At 41.3% G+C, this 5,549-nt stretch overlaps 1 long non-coding RNA gene across 1 annotated transcript; it reads left to right on the top strand.

The window, feature by feature from the left end:
- Positions 1-373: 373 nt before the first annotated feature.
- On the top strand, positions 374-975 carry LOC146681417 (uncharacterized). Its single transcript, XR_014918264.1, has 3 exons — positions 374-530; positions 608-757; positions 839-975. It is a non-coding gene; the product is annotated as an uncharacterized LOC146681417 (long non-coding RNA).
- Positions 976-5,549: the final 4,574 nt, after the last annotated feature.

The following is a 5,549-nucleotide window of genomic DNA, read 5'->3' as shown; positions in this document are numbered from 1 at the left end:
GCTGCAGGTGTGGTAGAGCTAGTGGAGATGTGATTTAGTTTCTAACTGCTCAGTTGATTCGTTTTTTTTTTTTTTGCAAACACTTATAAAGTTTGCAGTCAAAGAAACCTGATGGAGTTTGTATCTACAGCTACAGATTTTACACAATAAATCAACTTTGTTATCAGAGACTGAGGAGATTTTTGACTTTGAGTTATTTGGCTTTTTATGCATAAAAAGACATTAAATAATAATTGTTTTGGGATTTTTGAGACGCAAATGGGCCATTGTAACATCAAAAACGATCACTATGGATATAGTATATACCAAAGTTGTTACACTTTGTCTTGATCTGTCGTATAGCATTACATAATAAGATGCACTCTGTGTCATGGTCCGCGGCCCGGCGTCTGAGGTGCTGATGGGATGCCCACTCCCGTGGGCGTGGCCGCTGACTCCACACCTGCATCCCATCCCAGGCGATCACCAGGTGGACCATTTAATCCTGCCCAGCCTGCTGCTCCACGCCAGTCCGTAATCGTCCTTCAGCGGTAACGCACACCTACGGGAAAGTCCTTAGGCAATCCTATCCGTGTGAACTAGTACTAACTCTGCCTTGTATACCCAGATCACTGCTCGGCGTGTTTTGAGTCACCAGCCTGTCCACCTGCCTGTGCAGAATTTGGATCACGATCAACCCCAGCCGCCTCGCCCTTTCTGGAGCTTCTCCCCACGGACCCTCACCCCTCCCTCCGGTTCCCTTGGCCCCGCTATCATCGTAAGACGCATACACTACCTCCCCTCGTATGCTGCCGGTTTACCCGCACCCCAATAATCCTTTTTTCTTTTTCTGTTTCAGCCTCCCACGGTCCCGCTCTCGGCGTTTCCTGCGCGATTCTTCTCCCGGTCCCTCGGTTTCTCTGGTTCCGTGCGTTTTCTCCCTTCTACTCTCCCGGGACACTCTCAGTTATAATAAAGTTTATTTTTTCTCTCGTACCGCTGTGTGTGTGTTCTGCTCCTGGGTCCAGCTTGTGTGTTGAACTTCGGTTCTTGACACTCTGTTTACATGCTGTTAGTCCATATCTGAGTTGCTCGCTTATGCCTGAAGTTTGCAAGTGCTAAAAGATGGATCTTTGAGACCACAGTATTTTCCCCACAGTTATAGCAATAATAATATAGCAATAATTAATAACAGGGCTGGGAGATGAATTTAATTGTGAAGTCATAATTCTGTCTTTTAACACTTAATAGAATAGAATAGAATTCAACTTTATTGTCATTGCACATGCACAGGTACAGGGCAACGAAATGCAGTTTGCATCCATCCAGAAGTGCTTTAGTGATATAGATATATTACAATATATATTAGCAATAATATAGATATGTAAGTATATTACAGAAATGGGTCTATTATGGAATGTTATAATGTACACAGTATGAAGTATGTTGTGAATATTCTATAACTATAAGTATGTACAGGCTGTAGTGAGTACAAGCTATGTACAGGATATGAACAGGATATAAATATGAAAAACTATACAGAATATGAAATAAATAACTTTAAAGAAATCTGAGATATACAGCTATACAGAAATGGGAACTATGCAAGTTGTAAACAGTTGTAGGGTTAAAAATTATCGTATGTACAGAATGATTATTTACACAGAGCTATACAAGATAAGTGAGGGTGTGGATAATTTCTACAGAGGCTATATAAAGTGCTAGTGGTTGTGAGTGGTGGTTCAGTCCATGTTATTATTGTGTGTTTGAGGGTGCACGATCTGATATCCTCGTGTCGGTGTTGTTCCCACATCATCATAATAAATGTTGTTCCAGGGTCCACATTACAAGTAACCAATCACCTTCTTGTGACGTCATACTTTTGCGACTTCGAAAAATACCCGCCTTAAAAAAAACAAATGTTCTTCGAGAAACCGCCTTTTGTCCGCCGATCCAGCAATTTCAATTCCTCTCAAGATACTTTTCTTTAATAAATGGTAAGCATAATACATATGTTTTCCTTGAAATGGATAGCTGTTTGTTTGCTAGTGATAGGCTACTTGCGAACCAGTGTTCTCCAGACAGAGAATTGCGTGTCAATGTATTATGATTTATTATGAAAGTACAGGTGAATATAGCTCTCCCGTCAATATATTATGATATATAATAAATGTACAGGTGAATATAGCTGTCATAACAATGTCAGGCAAAATTGCAGTAGCTTCCCTGATCATTTTACAAACATAAGTGAAGAGAATCTGGACTAAAAGGCCTAGACTAATGGTTGTGTGCTGAATCTATGAATCAAACTATCACCTGGAAACATAATTAACTGGTCCATAGCTGTGAAACTGGACATGAGTTCTTGATTCTATGGAGATTAACAGTAATCCAGAAATTTACAAATTTGTCCTGGGACATCGTGTAAATGTTGTCCCTGGGACATCGCGTAAATGTTGTCCCTGGGACATCGCGTAAATGTTGTCCCTGGGACATGTCCCTGGGACATCGCGTAAATGTTTTTTTCTTTCTTTGGCTCTCGGAGGAGGCGGACGCACTTTTCTCCTCTCCCTTATCTTTCCTGCTAGTTCTTATGTCCTTGTCTAGTCTCGTGTCTTTTTTGTATTACTTTCCCTGGAACACTCTCTCACAGTCTGTGTCTAAAACCTAAAAGAGAATTATGGATTTAATCAACTGGTCTCTGAATGCTATTGACACCCTTTAACGAGAAGTCTGGGCTCGGGAGAACCCGAGTGCCCTGGAGGGACTTTCCCTGCCGGATACACGATGGACAGGTGGCAGAGGATCGTGTGCCTGACTGTCGATCGAGGACGCTGAAGATATCTACCTATTCGGAACCATGATAACAGGGTTCTTGCTAATCGGAGCTGGCTTGGCCCTGGCTTATCGGAGAATTAAGAGAGAGGAACCGGCTGTTCAAACCCCCACAAGGCTGCCCGCTGGGATTGGAACGACAGGTGCGACTTCTCAGAAAGGGCTCACTGAAGGCAGCATGGTTAAGAGCTTGGAGGCGCTTATGACTGCAGTGAATGCTCAGAATAACACCTTTGAGCGTATGTATGTTGGATTACATCAGGAAAGAATCAACTCTGAACAACATCTCTGGGCGGAGCTGGATTACACCTCGGATCAGTTGGCTGCGGTCGTGAGGTCTCAGAATCTGCTATGTGAGCAAAAAGAGTGACAAGACCACAGAATCGACGGCTAATAACATCACGGAGAAGCTCACAGCTATTAACGGGAGACTGAGAGACCAGTGTCGGAGTGTTAAAAAACAGCTTGAAATTCTCAATTACCATCATAACCCGGCTACCCCTTCGGCGCCAGCTCAAGGCCTCTAGCCGAACAATTACTCCCTGATAACGACTGTGTTGAGTCTGTTCCTTCCCATTCCCTACAAGGCAACCTGGGTTGGCTGGAAGACTGTTTACTTAGCCTGGCAGGGCGAAGGACACAACATTTAAGCCTCCACTGAACTATGGACACGCACACACATACATATACTGACACTGATAAGCACTCACTGACGCATCACCCTCCCTACCCCGGATCCAACGCCACCTCCAACGCTTACCTCCCCCATGATGTGGACATTGGGTCAGCTGGAGGCGCAGTCGAAAGATTGTAGCGGTCCCAGATCAGATGTACACACTGGAACTCTTTCCCATGTTGCTTGTCTGTGTTTATTGTGTTATGGTGTGTTGATACCTGTGCATTCCTGTATTATCCTTTTGTGTTGCACATTTCAATGTTTTTTTTCCTCGCTACCTGGCCTGACCTGTCTCCCCAATGTGATGTTTGTATTGTATGTACGGTCGGCAAGGTCTGTCATCTCGGTTGTGGGCAAAAGACCTGCAACTGACAAATAAAGGCTATCTCATCATGTTGTCCCTGGGACATCATGTTAAAGCTGCCAGAGACATACCATAGCTTCTTTTAGCCCCTGTTTGTTTTGAGATATATCTATCTATCTATCTATCTATCTATCTATCTATCTATCTATCTATCTATCTATCTATCTATCTATCTATCTATCTATCTATCTATATCTATATCTATATCTATATATCTATATATATTTTAATATTATATTTAATATTTACATTGTATTGCAAAAAACCCCAAAACAAGTTAAAATGAATTAATGAATATTGACTAATTAAACCTTTGTTATTTTTCCACCAGAAATGGACGATATAATTAGAAGAAGTGTTCTGAATGACGAAAAAAAAAAAGAACTGGAAAAGATAGACAACTTTGTGTGCATGTGTCACAATGCCAGGAGGACCCATTCAGTGTTGTGTTAGAAAAATTGAACTCATTAACCCTTCATGGACATTATAAATGTTTAAATGTGGCCTCAGGTAAAGACAGGAAAAGAGACTATTACAAATTCAACTGCATCAGAGCTGGGAAAAAAAGTCGAAACAGCTACAGAGCAGTGGGCTGTAAGGCCTATGTTTCATTTAAAGTACTCAAATGTTGGAAAGACCACACAGTCATCGTGCAGCGCACATATGATAAGCATGATGGGCATGATCCTTCGGACCCAAAAGACACACATTTCAACAATATTTCCAGTGATTTGAGGAGGAACATTGAGGAACTGCTTTCCCTTGGAACTAAGCCAGCCATCATACTAACTGAATGTCATAAATGGGCCAAAGAACATGAACACAGAGATCTTCACAACAGAGAGCATTTTGTCACACCACGTGACATTGACAGTGTTAGAACCTGCATGATGAGGAAGAAGCACTTTAACTGTGGAGACAGTCAAAGTGTACATACCTTACTTAATGGAAAACATCAAGAACATGTTCTCTTCTATCAACCATACACATCTGACCAAGAACTAATGATTGTTTTGCAGACACCTGTAATGAAATCAAACATGGAGAACTATGCAAAACAGTTAGTATTTGTTGACAACACACACTGTGTTAACCAGTATTCATTTCCCTTATTCACACTTGTTGTAAGAGATGATCATGGGCATGGAGTCCCTGTGGCCTATGCTATTGTCAGCAACGAAAGTCAGAAAACCCTGGAAACTGTTCTTGGAATAGTTTGTGAGCATTTCCCAACTTCCCCGAGGTAAATAATACATTGACAGCTATTAATTTTGAAATAATTCCTTTTCAAAAAAGTTATAACATGCCAGAATCTAATGCTATAGCTGCAGCATGGGCTGCAAAAAACTTTCCTTTCCAGTTGTTAAAGTTATTCCTATAGGCTGTATGCAGTATTTTATATAACTACTTGTGAGTTGAAATGTTTAATTTGGCATTGAAGTGGTGCTTTGAGATAGCAAAAACATTTTCATTTTTTTCTGTAGAGCATTTATGGTTGACAAAGACTTTGCGGAAATAAATGCTTTGCAGAAGGTTTTTCCAGAGTCAGCTATCCTTCTATGCTGGTACCATGTCCTGCAGGTAAACCACATTGTTTTCTTTTCACGTTGTCTAAGATGCAACTGAAACACATTTTTACAACAGGGTCCTGTTGTCATGATTTGCCTCATTGTGATATTCACCTACTCAGGTTAA

Source organism: Copadichromis virginalis, linkage group LG23 (genome assembly GCF_057382275.1).
Source record: "Copadichromis virginalis isolate Kocher_CV1m ecotype Utaka linkage group LG23, C_Virginalis_male_GT1.1, whole genome shotgun sequence".
Classification (NCBI taxonomy): Eukaryota; Metazoa; Chordata; class Actinopteri; order Cichliformes; family Cichlidae; genus Copadichromis; species Copadichromis virginalis.
Note: the sequence above shows the minus strand (reverse complement) of the source record. Positions and strands in the feature narration are given on the sequence as shown.